Source organism: Phyllostomus hastatus, unplaced genomic scaffold (genome assembly GCF_019186645.2).
Source record: "Phyllostomus hastatus isolate PE091 unplaced genomic scaffold, TTU_PhHast_1.1 phas_scaffold_200, whole genome shotgun sequence".
Lineage (NCBI taxonomy): Eukaryota > Metazoa > Chordata > Mammalia > Chiroptera > Phyllostomidae > Phyllostomus > Phyllostomus hastatus.
Window position 1 is genome coordinate 11,578,159 of NW_025334016.1, and position 18,863 is coordinate 11,597,021.

The 18,863-nt window shown below is 39.0% G+C and overlaps 1 pseudogene; it reads right to left on the reverse strand.

The window, feature by feature from the left end:
* Positions 1 to 3,071: 3,071 nt before the first annotated feature.
* Positions 3,072 to 5,844, reverse strand: LOC123832823 (annotated as a pseudogene).
* Positions 5,845 to 18,863: the final 13,019 nt, after the last annotated feature.

An 18,863-nucleotide genomic window follows, 5' to 3' on the forward strand; every position in this document is an offset into this window, starting at 1 on the left:
GCATCTGGTATAATTGAGTTACAAGACAATATTATCTCCAGCTCTGAGCCTCTTTTGAGATGTTAATATAATATTGGATTTCTCCCATTACATACCCCATTTATTCATCCCTTACCTTCAGCTACTATTTTTCCTTCTCTCTATTTATGCCCAAACTTTTCCACCTCTGGAAGGGACATTAGGTTTGGCCACTCTACTGGCCTAGATTGCAGGCTTCAATACTAGTCTAGTTAGTCTAGCAAGTGCTTCCTCCTCAGTGCACTCCTGTTCATATTAGAGTAAGGTCACACAGGTATAGAATCAATGACTGGGCTGTCTTTACCACTAGGCAATAGAGCTGCATTCACTGTTAGCCCCAATTTATCCAGATGGGGTATGGCACGGCCTTCCTGTCCCATAGGAATTCTGTCCCTTAAGAATTCTGACATAAAGGTTAAAAACACAGTTACAGTGTTTCTTGCTTAGAAATCATCCTAGTTTCCAGCCCTTATAGTTGCAGCCCTGGTCCTGCTACTATTGCATCAAGTAGGGAGGAGAAAGTTGATGTGAGTAAGAAAGAATACTAGCACCTTTCCTACCCCCACTTCTCCAGATCCACCAAATAAAAGAAAAATCTATCCAGTACAAACACTCCTTTAGCCCCAACTCATGTTCATGTTGAGTGTGAGCACACACTCATGAAGGTATGTAAGCCAGGCCTTCATGCTTTTATCTCCCAGTTTTAGAAAACCACTGTTTTGTGTGTGTGTGTGTGTGTGTGTGTGTGTGTGTGTGTAATTCAGATTTTATTGTTTATAATATGTCCTTCCATTCAATTTTAAGTAAGCAGAGTTTGAGAAAATATACTTGGGAGTGTTAAATGGTGATGGCAATATTGATGAGAGAATATTCCAGTATTTTACTGAAGGTAGCAAGAGGCATCACTGCCACCATCACCCCCTGGAATTTGTACACTTCACACAAAAAAGAGTAAAAATAGTTCATTGACATTTTATTAGCATTATTCTTTGCAATCTATGAATCATGATAAGCTTGAACAGTTTTGGAATCTTCAGAGCAAAGCAAAGTATTTTCTTCTACTAGCAGGTGTAGCAGTTTGTTTCTTTAAAAAACAAGCAAATCAACATAACAAAAAATACACATACAACCCCAAAATAAAAGTCAGCATATTTCAGTGGCCCTGAATTTTAATGTTTCTATCATATTATTTTAAGAAACAAAGTGCGACTCAGCTTTTAAAAATGAGATTAAACTTCTTGCCATAATTATACTTACTTTATAATTCCAATGATTTAACAGTGTTTCTTGCTTAGAAATCTTAGAAACTTAGAAGTTTCTTACTGGGCTAATATTAACCCAGTAAAAACCATGAGTACAACCCAAACTGCTCTTATGCTGAAGAAACCTCTTTAAAACTTAATTGTTCTTTGAAAAGTCAGACCCAAGCTTCACAAGTAGAACCGAGGAACCAACAACCTTCCCTTCCAGATACCACTGCAGTAGTCCTAAGTATTTTAAAGCTGAGGAGCAGGTACAGAATCACTGTAAATCTCACAAAGACATCAATTACTCCCTGATAAAACTGCACTAATGGTTTCCTCTATTAATGATTTGTTTTTTAAAAATTAAGCATGTAGTACAGTTCAGCATTTCAAATACTTCTTTCTAATTACAAAGATGCTTGGGTTGAGAAACACATTTGAATACTTGAAAAGAAACAAACATTGAAATGTGGTTTTACATGAAATCATTTAGAAGACCTCAGTTACCAAACAACTAAAAATACACATTAGCAGATAAATAGAAATTTATTAAAACCATTGTTTCCAACAATACAAAAAATAAATGCTAAAGCATCTTTTACTCCCATCTTGGTATATTCAGTGAGATGTTTTAAATAGGAACCAGCACTTCTATTCAGATGCTTTCTAATGTATTTAGCAGGTTCATTTTTATATTCTCCTATTCCACATACCATGGAAAGCTTTCATGATCAAACATCATGACCCAAACCAAGAGGAAAGTATAAACAAATATTTGCTTATTAAAGAGAAGTAGTTCACACTTGAAAAATAAAAAAAGGACTACAAAGAATATTATGTGTAAAGCTCAAATGCCAGTATTTAAATGTCTCTGAAGCAATTTATGCTTCAGTAATTAAGAGAAAGAAGAAATGAAAATTTTATTAAGACAAGAAACCTATTAATATGGACCATGCTGCTGAATAATTGTTCATGCATATTCTATTCTACTGGGACAAGACTTTTTGAAAAGGCTTCATACTGCTTAAAAATTTATCACAAAACTTATCTAGTTATCACTAGAATAAGATGACACAAATTAACATTGATTATTATCTTCTGTATTTGTCCATTGACAAAGCTTAAAAAGCTTTGAAAGTACACTAAACAGCAATATTTTCACCTTTTATTAAGGCAAGTTTCTGAAAATAATTTAATACAACCAAATCTGTTGATGAACTTGCACCCTAAAACACTTTTATGTAAAAAACATACAAAAATTGTATTATGAAAACCCACTTCAATACCAGAAAAGAGCAATAAAATACTTTGAACCCAGTTTATTTTTTAACATTTATTTATTTATTTATTTATTTACTGATTTACTTACTTATATTTTAGAGAGAGAGAGAAAGAGACAGAGAAAGAAACATCAATTTGTAGTTACACTTATTTGTGCATTCACTGGTTGGTTCTTGTATGCTCCCTGCAACCTTGGTGTATCAGGATGACATTCTAACCAATTGAGCTACCTGGCGAGGGTCCCAGTTTATTTATTAATTTTTTAAACATTTTAAAAAGATTTTATTTATTTATTTTTAGAGAAAGGGGAAGGGAGGGAGAAAGAGAGGGAGAGAAACATCAATGTGTGGTTGCCTCTCATGTGCCCCCTATTGGGGACCTGGCCTCCAACCCAGGCATGGGCCCTGACTGGGAATTGAACCAGTGATCCTTTGGTTTGCAGGCCGACACTCAATCCACTGAATCACATGAGCCAGGGCCCCAGTTTATTTTTCAAGTATGCTCTTCCCTTGCTTCAAATGCCGAGAGCTATTCATCATCTTTAGAGCCAGTTCTGTTTAAATGCTTTACCACCTCAACTCAGTTCCATCCTTGAGGAAGTTCTCCTTTGTGATCTGTTTTATCTTCCAGTTTACGTTTCTGAACTTTTGAAAGTTGTTCTCTTGCTTTTTTTTGTTTTCTTTTCTAAGTATAATGAATCTTTCATTGAAGTTTCTGTAATAAGATTAATATAAAAATTTATATAAGTAGATGTAACTTTCAATTTTTCACTTTTAATTAACCTGCAAAGTAAGTAAATATTTACAATACTGTGTCCTAAGACATCTGAAAATTTCCTTAAACCATATAAAGAAGATGAAATATTCCAAAAAGTTAAATGGCTTTCCTCTTGTCATTCTCATTACTTGTAGCATTTGTGAGTTAAATTTTAAAAATTCTCCCCACTAGTGTTTTTACAATAATTTTTGTCTAGCTATCATATTCATTGTCAACAACTAAAACTTAATGCAAGTTCTTTCTCAGTTACTAAAGTAATACTTCCAAAGCATTTTTTCAAGATTTCATTTATTTATTTTTAGAGAGAGGGGAAGAGAGGGAGAAAGAGGGAGGGAAACATCAATGTGTGGTTGCCTTTCACATGCCCTGTACTGGGGACCTGACCCTCAACCCAAGCATGTGCCCTGACTGGGAATTGAACTGGTGACCCTTTGGTTCACAGGTCAGCGCTCAATCCACTGAGCCACACCAGCCAGGACCAAAGCATTTATATAGAAACTTTTATTTGTTAAAAAATTAACAATTATAATCAATGATTCAGTAACTTACTAGTTATTATCTGTGTAGTGTGTGTACCAGACATGGTCTAGTTGTTAGAGATAGGAGATTCAGCAATGAACAAGATTAAGTCCCAGATCTTGGGAATCTTGATTTTAGTACTTTTATTACCCGAGCTATTTGAGGTAAATCAACATTCTCAGGCCATAAAGTTAAAAAATAACAAAAATAGACCTGGCCAGGTAGCTCAGTTGGTTACAGCATTGTCTTGATACTCCAGAATTGCAGGTTCAATCCCCAGTCAGGGCACATACAAGAGTCAACCAATGAATGCATAAATAAGTAGAGCAACAAATGGATGTTTCTCTCACCCTTCCTCTCTCTCCAAAAATCAATAAAATAAAAAATTAAAAAGTGATACAAACAAACAATCCAATTAAAAAATCAGCCGAGGGCACTGAGTGGTTTAGCTCAGTGGATTGAGTGCCAACCTGCAAGCCAAAAGGTTCCTAGTTGGGGGTGTGTGAAAGGCAACAGATCAATGTATCTCAAACATCCATGTTTTTCTCCCTCCCTTTTCCTCTTTCTAATGACAAATAAAATAATAAAATAAATACCTCTTTCTTTAAAAATTTTTTAGCCCTGGCTGGTGTGGCTAAGTGGATTGAGCACCAGACTGCAAACAAAGGGTTGCCAGTTTGATTCCCAGTCAGGGCACATGCCTGGGTTGTGGGCCAGGTCCCCAGCATGGGGTGTGTGAGAAGCGACCACACATTGATGTTTCTTTCTCCCTTTACCCTTCCCTTCCCTGTTCTCTCTAAAAATAAATAAATAATTTAAAATTTTTTTTAAAATATCAGCAAAGGATTTGAGTAGACATTTTTCAAAAAAAATACAGATTACTAACAAGTACATGAAAAGGCGCTCGACACCACTAATTATCAGAGAAATGCAAATCAAAACCACAATGAGATATCATCTTACACCTGTTAGAATGGCTAGCATCAAAAAGATAAGAACTAACAAGTGCTGGTGAAGATGTGCAGAAAAGGGAATTTTTTTTTAATTTTTGAGAGTATGTTTATTAAAGCTGCATACAGTGAAACAAAGGAAGGGCCTAGGGTAGAACAAGCCTAGGCAGTGCTCTGCTTTGGCTCCCTAGAAACATTATAGGAAATAGTGAGCCACGGTGGGGCTGCTGTTAGTTCACTGAAAAGTCAGAGAAAAGGGGGCCTTGGAGACAGGAATAGGGGGTAAGCCCAAGACAACTGCAGCTGTACAAACCTGGGGAAAAAAGGTGTGGGTGTGCTCCAAAAGAGACCCCTTGTTTTTTTTTTTTAATGTTTAAAAAAATCCTCACCCTAGGTATGTTTATTGATTTTAGACTGACAAGAAGGGAAAGGAAAGAAGAGAAACATCGATGTTAGAGAGAAACATCGATGTTAGAGAGAAACATCAGTCAGTTGCCCCATTGATGTGTGCTCCAACTGACTAGGCATCAAACTCACAACCTAGTTATGTACCTGGACTAAGAATTGAACCTGCAACCTTTTGGTGTATCGGATGACAATACAACCAACTGAACTACCTGGCCAGGGCTTTGCTTTTCTTTACTTGATGGGGCTATTTAGGAGTCCCAACTGAGATGATATTGCTTATGTATATCGTAGAATTAACAGGATGATAATTCTCCATAAAATGTTCTTTATTGTTCTTAGCATATTCAAACAAGGTATAGGTCATAGCAGTGTCAAGATTAACTTCTACTGCTTCCTGTAATAAACTTGGGTATATGCTCTGCTTTACAGCTGAGGACATGGCAGTTTTTAAAGCCTTCATAGATGTAATTGGAGGTGTCTGGGTATATGTTTCAGTCAGGAATTTTCTATTAAGAAAGCTTCGGGATTACCATTTTCATGTATACTATATTGAAATGAAATTGAGCTTAATTCCTGGAAAGTTTCATCTCTTTCTATATATTATGTAATGCTTCCAGTTCCACCTTCTGGTCCTTGTTGGCACTCATCTTATGAGTGTGGGTTATGGGGCACCTCCTGGACTGAGGGCATTCACACCTCTGAAGATAAAATAAGAGCAGTGTCCTCAAGGCCAGGGGAGTCTCTGTTCCATGCCCTTGGCTACAGAAGGCATACCCTTCACACCACAGACGACAGTCACACTGACCCCTGGCCCTTGGGCAGCATGAAGCCCCTGGCTGAAGGGGTGTGGGCCTCAGCAGGTGGGGTCCAGTCAGACAAACAGTTTTTACTGCATGTTCTAATTCTCTATGAAAATATTACTCTGAGGAAGATATCTCTGCCCATTGTTGGACATTATCAGCTGTAAAGTGTGTCTCTTGGTTTGAAGAAATGATGCTCAGGTATCCAAATTGATACGCTATCTTCTGTCCTGGTTCTTTTGTATTGTAATACTCTGAATATTTGCATTTACCACCCAGGTAAGCCAAGCCCAGTCTAGAGTCAGTGTCTATTGTTAGGGTGGTTGGTTACACAGGCTGTGAAAGAATTCCCAAAGAGAAGAAAGTGCAGAGATTAAGGTTTTTACTTTCTCAAGGGAGGGAAAGGGCTTTGTGTGGAGAAATGCACCAGCCTGGAGGGGTTAGGGCTTTGGACTGTTATGGGGGGTGGATGGGGTAATAGGGTAGTTATAGAGCAGGGTGTTTCAGTTGGGCTGTAACTTGTTTCAGTGTTATCTTCGGGTGCAGGGTCTAGTCAGGATCATTGTGGTCTGGTGGTCCTGTTTTGTAAATTCTATAAGCACTCTGAGCCTTCAGGGCACTTCCAGTAATTTTCTAGTCCTGAGGATTAAGGCTCACAAAACAATTAGGGTCAGTCATGCTTTATGGGGTCCAGTTACCTTTGGGAAAGAGGGCCTAAGAAAGTGGCTTTTGTCTTATTATTTATTCCTGTCGATCCATTTGTAGCCCCCCAGGGGTACTGGTATCAGTTTGACTTGCCAGCTATGTCCTAGGCCTTCCTCTCAGGGAATCTACCACATAGCAGCTTGTATTCTCTGGTTCTCTTCTTGGCAGACAGAACAGTTGTTATTGGCATTTTGTGCCTCAGAGGGTGCAAGAGGACTATGTCTACATTCAGCCCATCTCTGCATTGCTGCACACCCCCATGTCTACACATCTTGTGGACGCAAGGTGGCCACCTTAAATGAGTACATAGGGATACCTGCTTATTAGTTCCAGCTATCTTCCAAACCTGGAAAGGTGTTCATCTGATGAGCATTGACATATCCTACTTTAATGTACCCTTCAAATTTCCATAGGATCATGCCTTGCACAGGCATCCCTTTACTAGGCCAGGTTTCCATTGTCCTTCTGCCTGACCATAGGGCCAGGCCACTGGCCACAGCCCAAGACTCAGTAAAAACACAAACAGGGGCTTTTACCACTATTCAGGTGTTCCATAACTGCTGGGCAAACAACATGCACTGCAAACCACTGAGCTGATTTGTTTTTATCTTCAATCAGAGCAGTGGCCTTCCAAACAGAATGTTGTCCATTTACCATGGAACAGCTATCCAAGCAGTCACTTGAGAGCTGTTTATAGGGCACTGACCAAGTGAAAACAGAATTCAGTAGCTCCTCACACAGTTTCAGAGTCAATCCTAAGGGAAAAGAGGCTCCTTGCTTGCAAGTATCTCCTCCTTGCATTCCCCAGGCAGCATGGTCCTGTATAAACTATTTCCACATCATTATGGCACTCTTCTGGGCACTTCCATCCATTTCTCCAACATCATCCTAGACATTATGGCTATTTCAGGTTTTAAGATAATGTTATATCCTTCAGTCATAGAGGTAGCTTCAATTTATAATGCCCAATAGCACACTGGCCAGGTAGCTCAGTTGGTTACACCATTGTTTTGATATGCCTAGGCTGCAGGTTCGATCCTTGGTCAGGGCACATACAAAAATCGTCAATAAGTAAAACAACAAATCAATGTTTTTCTCTCTCTACCCCCTCTTCTCTCTCTCTCTCTGTGTCTCTCTAAATCAATCAATAAATATTTAAAAATCACAAGATTGCTTTTTATAAAGCATAAATTCCAGTAAATGCCATTCAAATTGCCATTCTAAAAATTAAGGGTTTGGTCCTACAAGACTGCCTCTTCCCTACCACTTCAGATACCAGTTGTAACTCCTGATCACTGGCTATCAACCAGAGGTTCTCATGACTCCCTCCTTGGGTTTGATCAATTAGCTAGAGTGGCTCACAGAACTCAGAGAAACATTTTACTTACTAGATTACTGGGTTATTATAAAAGGATATAACCCAGGAACAGCCAGATGGAAGAGACGCACAGGTCAAGGTATGTAGGAGGGGGTTTAGAGCTTTCCTGCCCTCTCCAGGTGAGCCATTCTTCACAAATCTCCATGTATTCACCAACCCAGAAGCTTTTTATTTCCTCTTCTTACATGAAGGATAGTTTCACCAGATATAGAATCTGCAGTTGAAAATCATTTTCTCCCAGCACTTTGAAAAATGTTAAGCCATTTCCTTCTGGCATCCAGATGACAAATTTGCTATCATTTTTTAAAAGCCTATTTTTAAAAAATTATTTTGCATTTAAAAAATTGGGATATAATTGACATATAACATTGTGTAAATTTAAGATGTGCAATATGTTGATTTGATGCACTTATTTATTGCAAGATGATTACCATTATAGCATTAGCTACTACCTCCTTCTTGTCACATAGTTATCATTTCTTTTCTGCAGTGAGAAAATTTAAGGTCTACTCTTCAGGCAATATGGTGGTTCAGAATGAGCCACCCAAAGATGTGCCTCAGTGGTATGTGGATTATTTTGAGCTAAGGCGATTTTAGCTTTAGGATCAAGAAAAACATCTGGCCCTTCCTTTAACTACATAGAAGAATTAGGGGCCTTGCCCATAATAAAAGATTATCTCTCTTTAACCCACGTATATGGCAGGATAAACCCTTGTTTACTAAACATCTATTGTTTTGATCATTCTGCAATGACCCTTTGAAGTCCCCAAGGCACCTTACCTCTCATCCCTTGCTCAGAATGTCTTATATACCCCATGTTTCCTTTCTGTGAACCTCTTGTGCATGTGGAGGTCTCTGACTTTCTTACGTATGAGAAGTTGCCATACATACATATACAGGGTGAGGCAAAAGTAGGTTTACAGTTGTGAATACACGAAATACAGAGTTTATTCTTGTATTATTTATTAATTAGTGTATTATTTTCTGTATGAACAACCGCAAATGTACTTTTGCCCCACTCTGTGTATCAAATTTGTTTTTTTTCTCTTCCTGATTTGTCTCTTATTTATTTGATTATTAAATCAGTCAAAAGAACCTTCAGGGTAGAGAAGATTATTCCTTCTCCACAACAACAGTCAAGTATATAATGCATTATCATTAACTACATTCACCATGCTGTGCATTAGATCTGTAAGACTTATTTATCTAGCAGTTGCAAATTTGTACCCTTTAATAACATTTCCCCAATTCCCCCATCCAATCTGCTGTCATTAAATTACTGTTCCCCTAAAAGTAATGCTTTGTTTGTTTCTGACTGCTTTCAAATTATTTTGATTGTCTTTAGTTTTCAAAAGTTTAATTATGATATATCTTGACATGAATTCCTTTGGGTATACCATGTTGAGATTCCCTCAGCTTCTTGGATCTATAGGTTTGTGTCTTTTGCCAAATTTGGGTTATTAATTACTTATTCTGTCAAACAAAATATTTTAACTGTCACAGCTTAAAGTCTTTTTAAAGAAAAGAGTTTATTAGGCCATTGCTAGCAAACAAAACAAAACAAAACAAAAACAACCAACCAACCAAAAAATATATCCTGTCTTGGGGCACAGGGTCTAAACTACCTGCAAGCTGCATGCTAGGTAGAAAAAACAAGCATGGCCTTGATTCCAGAGTTTTGCACGAGTTTTCATGTATCAAGTAGAGGGGTGAGGATGTAAACCATTTTGAATGGATTTACCTTAGCTATAGGCAAAGGGGGTGGGAGAGGGTGAAGTGTGGTTAGTTTTGGAACAGAAGCAGCAGAATCCCTGAGGCCATAAAGCTCCTGTGTAAACAAGCAGCAGAGGCTCCTGGGGTTCCATGGCCCTGAGTTTCTCTCTTTTTAGATAATCTCAGAAATATCCACTGAGTGTAAGCAGTATTTTGTTGGTTTTGCACTGCAGTTGTTAACTATTAACCCATTTTTGTCTCTTCCTTTCACCCATTGGCCTGCTGTAATTGTTTTAGGACATCAGATTTTTTTCCTTGTCAATTCAGTCTTTGGCCTCACTGCTTTTCAAGAGACTTCTGGGCTTCCATCATATGAATGCTGGACCTTTTGTTAGTGTCTCTCAGATCTATGAACCTCTGTTCAATATTTTCAGTCAACTTTCTCTCTGTCGTACAGATTGGATGAATTCTATCAATCTGTCTTTAAGTTTACTCATTTCATCTGCTGCCATCTCCACTCTATTACTGAGCCCATACAGTGAAGTTTATATTTGTTTTACTGTATTTTTAAGTTGTATAATTTCCAGTTGTTGAAAAAAATCCTATTTTTTGCTGAAATTTTTATTATTTTTCATTTGTTCCAAGATAATTTATAGAATTTGTAATTGATTGTTGGAACATTTTTATGATGGCTGCTTAAAAATCCTTGTCAGATAATTTGAACATCTGAATCATCTCAGTGTTGGCATCAGTTAATTATCTTTTCTCATTCAAGTTGTGACTTTTTCTTGGTTCTTGGAGTAATGGATAATTTTCTATTGTATCCTAGGGATTTCTATTATATCCTAGGGATGTTAGGAGACTCTGGGTCCCATTAAAATCTTCATATTTCAGCAGCCAGTCACCCTATTTAGTTTTGGCATGCAGATTTTGGCCTAGTTTTTGTGCTGTTACAGTAACAGTTGAATTTTCAGAGACTTTGTGGTGTTATTTTTCATCTGCTTGGTCTAAATGGTCCCTCTGGGGCTCCCGCTTGTCTTTGTTGGTGTTACCTTACAGTTTGGGACCAATTTCTACAAGATAGGTCTTCAGTGTTTCTCAGTGGTAAAGGGATGTGATGGACTGCCCTATCCAATGACTTTTGGCTGCCCAGATGACTCTGTGCAGGGAATGAGTATCTCAGACTTGCAAGGTCAAAGTAGGCATGCTGGGCCAGGAAGTTTGTTGTGGCTGGGTACCTGTTGCTGATTCTCCCTGCCTGCCCCAGTGCCTTTGGGCAGGGGAGGGGTATTACAAGTCTGGCCATCTTGCTGGGTCCTTCCTGCCACTTTTTCACCCACTAGTCCCAGACCTCTCATTGGGAGAAGGGAATCTTAGGTATTTGGGATGAAGGGACCGAACTTTTCCCACCCTGTAGCTGTTTGTGGGGGATAGTGATTTTCAGCTGTTTATTAAGAAACATTTGACCCTCTCCTCTTTCCTGCTCAAGAGATTCAAACAAAGAAACCTGCTTTAGGGAGGGAGCCTTGGCTTAATCACTTTAAGAATCTTACCCTAGCATTAGCTGGGAAGACTCCAAGCCCTTTAGCTAGATGCTCACTGTGTCCCATAGTTTCTGAGTTGCCTAGAAAAAAAAATTTTTCTTTAAAACAGATATATACATTTTACTGATTATGCTACTACAGTTGTCTCATTTTTTTTCTCCCTTTGTTTCCTTCCACCCTGCACACAACACCCACCCGCATTCTTCCCCTTATTCATGTCCATGGTTCATACATATATATTCTTTGACTTCTCCATTTCCTACACTATTCTTAACCTCTCCCTGTCTATTTTGTACCTACCAGTTATGCTTCTTATTCCCTGTACCTTTCCTCCCTCTCTCTGCCTACCACTCCTCCGCTGATAACCCTCCATGTGATCTCCATTTCTGTGATTCTTTTCCTGTTCTAGTTGTTTGCTTAGTTTGTTTTTGTTTTTTTAGGTTCAGTTGTTCATAGCTGTGAGTTTGTTGTCATTTTACTGTTCATAGTTTTGATCATCTTCTGTTTCTTAGATAAGTCCCTTTAACATTTCATATAATAAGGGTGTGGTGATGATGAACTCCTTTAACTTGACCTTATCTGAGAAGCACTTTATCTGCCCTTCCATTCTAAATCATAGCTTTACTAGATGGAGCAATCTTGGATGTAGGTCCTTGCCTTTCATGACTTTGAATACTTCTTTCCAGCCTCTTCTTGCCTGCAAGGTTTCTTTTGAGACATCAGCTGCTAGTCTTATGGGCACTCCTTTGTAGGTAACTCTCTCCTTTTCTCTTGCTGCTTTTAGGATTTTCTCATTATCTTTAATCTTGGGTAATATAATTATGATGTGCCTTGGTGTGTGCATCTTTGGGTCTGACTTCTTGGGGACTCTCTGAGCTTCTGGAATTGCCTAGGAAGAATGTTCCTGCCATCTATTTTCTGATCTTCCACAACTACCTATAAATTGCCCATTCTCACTTCTGGAATCTAATACCCCTTTTCTCCTTTTCTCCTTTGTCCAAAAATGTGTGTATACCCAATGTTGCCTGTCTTTGGAATTTTCACCCTTATGTGAATTCCCCATGTGCACATATTAAAACTTTGATTTTTCTCCTGTTAATCTGTCTCTATTAATTTGATTATTGGCCCCACTAGAAGAATTTAGAAGGTAGAAGGGAAAGTATATATTTTTGTACCCCCGCAGGGAACTTCAAGGTAAGAGAGGTTTTCCAGGCCTGGCCTCTTGCTGTGGCTGCATCCCTCTTGCAGGTTCCAGCTGCCTGCTCCAGGGGTACTGATGCGGGAGAGTAGTCTCAGGCCCAGCGGAGAAGGAGGGCACTTCTCATGGCCACTTATTACAAGTGAACTTCCTTCCCTTGTGGAATGAAGGTTGTCTTATGTTCTTAGAGGGACTTCCATTGATCCAGGGAAAGAAGGAGGCTACTTGAACTGTGTTATGTTGCTAGGTTGGGCACTGGTAAATGCTGGGCCTGAGTTGCCTTCTTCTGTTGGGTCAGGGGAACATAAGATGCCCTACAGTTGTGTGTTCCTATAGTCCTGGGATCCTAAATGAGCTCACCTTCTTCTGACCACCTTTCATAGTTTTCCTTTGTCTTTGTTTTATTTCCTGGGTTGATGGTTGTGCTTAGCAGGAATAAACAAGGAGAAATGTGTCTATGCTATCTTTTTGGACTGGAAACCTCTATTTTAAACTATTGTAGGGGAGCAGAATTTTCCACCCCAAAATGTCTCTTTGGCATAAGTATTATTTTAGGCTGGTTGTTTTTAAGAAAAAGCATTCAGAAGAGAAGCTCAGAAAACCAATAAATTATCCTTTGTAAGGAGACATTTACATTTGTAAGGAAAATCTCCATTTGTCAGGGTGTCTGCAGGAAGGGGGGAGTGACTCAATCTTTAGAAACCCCTATCAATGGAAAAGGCTATGACTTAAATCTGCATAACAGCCTTACCTTTATTTACTGTGATTTTCCTGAGAGACTCCCATAACTGGCTCCCCCAACCTAACATTTTTTTTTCAGCTGAAGATCGTATTTAAGGTAATGGTTTCCACCATTTCTGAGAGTTTCTGTTTTCCTGGGTCTTTTCCGTATTTATGGGAGATATACATTGACAAGGAGAAAATTCTGAAGTCCTAAATTAAATTACTTCAGAGCAGAGGGTAGAAGGGAGAGACAAAAAGGGGTTAATTAATTAACAACTGCAGCACAAAACCAACAAAGGACTGCTTAAACTTGGTGGCTATTTCCAAGATTATCTTAAAAAAAAAGAAAAGAAAAAGAAAATAGCCAGGCGCCATGGAACCCCAGGAACCTCCGCTTCTTGTTTACATAGGAGCTTTATGGACTCTACAGTGGATTCTGCTGCTTCTCTCCCAGAACTAGCCCTGCTTCACCTTCCCCCACCCCTTTTGTCTGTAGCTAAGGTAAATCCTTTCAGAATGGCTTACATCTTCACTGCACTGCTTGACGTATGAAAACTCTCACAAAACTCTGGGATGAAGGCCATGCTTGTTTTTTCTACCTACCATGCAGCTGGCAGGTGGTTTAGACTCCGTGCCCCAAGACTGTTTTGTTGTTGTTGTTGTTAGCAATGTCCAAATAAGCTCTTTTATTTTTTATATAAAATTTTTGTATAATATGTTATTGAACTTTTGTTTTTCTCTTGTTAATCTGTCTTATGTCAATTTAACTATTACACCAGCCAAAGGTCCTAGAGGGTAGAAGGAAAATTTTTCCAGCCCTACAGTATCAATGCCTCTGGCGCCTGACCTCAAACCCAAATGTCTGTTAACTCTTCCATGGCCAGTGCAACATTGGTCTGGCCTTGCATGTAAGCTTCTGTCACCAATTCACCACCAGTGCCTATTAATAGGACAAAAGCCACTTTCTCAGGCCCTCTTTCCCAGAGCTAGCTGGACCCCATAAAGCATGACTGACCCTAATTGTTTTATAAGCCCTTATCCTCAGGACTAGAAAATTACTGGAAGAGCCCTGAAGGCACTGAGGCTCCTGGAACTTACAGAACAGGACATACCAGACCACAATGACCACCAGACCCTGTACCCAAAGATAATATCGAAACAAGTTGCAGCCCAGCTGAAACATCCTGCTCTACAACTGCTCCATTACCTGGCAAATTCTCAAAGCCCCCACCCCTCAGGGCTGGTGCTGATGCACATCTCTGCACGTAGCCCTTTCCCTTCTTTGAGAAACTAAAATAAAAACTTTACCCTCTGCACTTTCTTCTCTTTGTGAATTTCTTCTCTTTCACAGCCTGCAACACCAACTACCCAAACACCTATCTCATATATCTTTATCCTTGGCCTCTATGAAGTCTTCTTCCATCCATGCTCCTCTGGTTTACAACTCAAAACCATGGCTCTTTCAACTGCATCCATCAATGACATGTTGTCTAGTACTGTGCCATCTGACATGACAGACACTAACCACATATTGCTACTGAGCACTTGAAATGAGGCTTGTGAGACTGAGAATTAAATTTTAAATTGTATTTATTTTAACTAATTAAAACTTAAAATACATACTCAGTTTAGTTACTGGAAAACTTCTGAAGTATGTTTGGAATAACTTGTGAATATTAATCGATTTTCAACTAAATTTTATGAACTCTAACTACAAATCAAATATTTTGATGAATATTTAGCATTCTAATTGAGATGTAAGTATAAAATATATATCTGATTTCACAGACTTATTACAACAATAACAATGCCAAATATCTTATTGATAATTTAAAAAATTGATTACATGTTGAAATGACAATATTTTAGATATGTAGCTTATATAAAGTATATTATTAAATTTCATTTGTTTCTTTTCTTTTTAATGTGTCATCTGTCTGGACACCCTCATGCTAAGTTCCCCTCTCCTCTTCCACCTGGTTTGGAAACTGAGGCTGCTGTTCTGAGTCAAAGTGATTCAGATTCTCCAGGCAAGAGTGAGAGGTTTCATTCTTACTCATATAATTTGGAACGGTAAAGTTATTGTTGCATAGCAACAGGGATGTTCACATTTCAGTAGCCATGGAGACTAAAACCTATCTCCCACACAAAGCCATTGGTCAGCTGCACCATGTAAAAGCAACCGCAGGCCTTGCCCTACCCGTTTCCACTTTCTGTGCAGGGCTGTGTCATCTATCTGTATTCCCTCAGCCTATGCCCTGCCCTCTACCTGCAGTGGACAATGGGGACCTCTGCTGATTTACAGACCCTTGCTGGAGCCTGATTCTTACTCTCAGCTATTTGCTAACTGTGCCTCTCCAGAGACACTTTGGCTGCTTCATTTCACGTGGCAGTGGGGGTTACTACCTGGTAACATTTTACCATTGGCTGAAAAGACTAAAGCCAACTTCTTCAGGCATTGGGTAATTATATTTCTGTAGCAACTCTGGCTAGACCCTGTCTCTCTCACTGAGCAAATAGCAACAGAGGCTTCTTCCTAGTAACATGCTGCTGTTTCATCCCATTGGCCACCAGAAGCCAGATTCCATCTCTCATACACAGATACTGGCTGGCTGCACCATCTATCTACACCCCTCAGACTTGGTATAGACCAGAGAGCTCAAATTGCTGTCATCTATTAACTCTTCCACCATCATGGTTTATCTGGCTGGCTCTTGAATTTGGTCATTTGTTATCCAATTCACCATCAATGGCTCCCTTGTCCAAATTTAAAATCCAGACCCTTATTAACATTTTCACCAACTCTGTACCAATTTTTAATGTTATTAGTAAAGGTCTAGTATGACCTCTAATCCAGAGCTCTAATAACTCTTCTACCGTGCTCTAATCCAGAGCTCTAATAACTCTTCTACCATGCTTATCTGGTATGGTTTGGCATTAAGCCTTCAACTAACTGTTACTCCATCAATATCCCTCTGATCTGGACCTTGAACCCAAGCCTGTTAATTTCTCCACCATCAAGGTATACTAGGACTGATCTCAAAGTCAACCTCTGTGAAACCTTCCAACATTAATGACCTTGATAAAGCCTATCTGATAAAGACCACCAGGGTCACATCCACAGTCCCAAAGAAATGGGTGAAATAACTTGCTGCCACAGGGGAGACCACAGACCACGGGAACCATGGGGAAATCTTATCTAGGGTAGTCAACTTGTCCCAGTTTTCCCAGAACTTTCCTAATTTTAGCAGTGAATGTCCATTGCTTCAGTAAACCCTTTAGTCCTGAGCAAATGGAGATGGTTGATCACCCAAATCTCACCAAACAAAGAAAAAAAATAGAATTACTATAGGGTTTTGGGGAAGCACTGAGCTTAGTTAAAATTTAAATGAAGTGTTTTGATTAACCCAAAGTAAAGCATGTTGGTATGTAAAAGAGTTAATGTTACCTCTGGACTGTGAAGTAGATCCAAGGATATTTTTATTTGGAAACACTAAAGCAAAAATATATATGACATGTTTGCTCCAGATGCTCCTTATTTGAAGCTCAGAGCCTGGCTTAGAAATGGAGGCTGCTTCTCTGTGTGGCTTGGATCCTCCAAACAAGAGTGGTATGTTTTATTCTTACTGATACAATTTCAAATGGCAAAATTTCTGATTGTCTATGACTTTAGAGAACAAGGTTTCACAGTAGGGCTCACACTACAGTGAGGCAAGTAAGGCACTCACCTCAAAGTGCAAAATTTAGGGAGGGGGACAAAAAACTCAGTAATCAAGATAAATGTTTTAGTACAATATTTTCAAAAGTCTAAATTAATGTAAAAATCCATGATGAGTGAAATACCAAAACTTTAAATGCCTGCATTAGTTATCTATTGCTATGTAACAAATTACTCTTAAACATAGAAGCTTAAAACAACAAACATTTATTATCTCACAGTGTCTGTGGAATCAAGAACTTGGGAGTGGCTTGGCTGAGTGGTTTTATTTCAGGGTCTCTCCTAACATTGCAGTTAAATTATCAACTTGGATTGCAGTAAGCTAGGGCTGAAGGTTTCACTTTCAAGATGGCTCATTCACATGGGTACAGGCTGGAGGCCTCAGTTCCTCACCGGCTATTGGCAGGAGTTCTTGGTACATGGGCTTCTCCAAAGCCTGCCTGAGTGCCATTGTGACATAGCAGGTGGCTTCTCCCTGAGTGAGAGATAAGAGGAACAGAGGGAGGGAGGGAGAGAGAGAAAGCATGAACACACAAAATGGCAGCCAAGGTCTTTTATAACTTAATCTCTGAAATGACAAACCATCACTTCTGACCTTGAACCCTGGACCTCCATTAACTATTCCATGTCTATATCCTAGAAAAATATTAATGTATCCATTATCATTCTTCTTGGTTTGGTCTGAAAATGTCAGTTAATGCTTTTTCCAGAAATCAGCATCTTGTTTATAGGCCATAAGCCCAGGCCTATAAGCAGACATTTTCCCATGAATAAATGTCTACCTTCAATGGTCTTTAGGTCCAGTTCTTCAACTTGGGTCTCTGTTACTTTACAAACATCATTACTTCTCTGGTTTGAACTTGAAACCAGACATCTATAACAGAGGACTGTTTTGGAGGAATCTAAAACACACTGATAGTTGAAAAGTTAAGCAGGGTCTGATAGTTGAGATCTAGACCAGAGAGACACTGATAGTGGAAAATTAACGTATGCCTAGTCTCTCAATCTATAAAGGGCATATATTATGGAAGGGTTAGCAGCAGTTTAAATTCAGGGTCCAAATAAAGAGACATTGATAATGAAATCACTAATATAGGACATGAATCCAGATCAGAAGAGTACAACATAGGTGTTGGTAGAGTTTTAAAAAAAAGCCCAATAGTGTACGCATGATGTGTTGTGGAATTGTGAACCTGTAACTTGTATAATTTTGTTAACCAATGTCACCCCAATAAATTCAATAAAAACGGAAAAAAAGGCCCAAGTCTGAGATAAGCCAAGGAGGCATTGATGATGGAAGTTACCAGAGCCCAGGATTTGAAATGCAGAGAAGTCATGACAATAATAAGTTTCGGTAGCTTCTGTAGAAGTGTGTGTGTTACAGCAATATTCTCACATTTGCCATTCTATCTCCCATTCAATTCACAAATATTATAGGAGAGACAAAGAAAATGGAATACTCTGTGAGGCTGACAATCTAACTCTCTTGATTCTTAAGCTGAGGCCCAGAGAGATCTGAGTATCATTTGAGTACCCAGCAATCCATACTGAAGTTTAGCCAGGGCCTGTTGGGTTTGAAATGCCTTCAGTGGAGAAAGAGCCCTCTCTACCTCTTGTCAGAGAAGGCTTTCTGCAGGAGGGTATACTGAAAAACATTAGTTGTCCATATCAAAGGCTAGCATTATAATTATTATTCCTGGCTACTATTTTAGTGGGATAATGCAGGAAATCAATATTGACGGTAATTCAAGGCTCTTCCATACTAACACCCCCCCCCCCCCCATCAAGAGGAGATTGTACCACCTTGATGTCTCACTCCTCTCCTCCACCGGTATCCTCCAGAAGGGAACCTTCATTACTCTTTTTCCCGTTTTCCTGGCAATATCT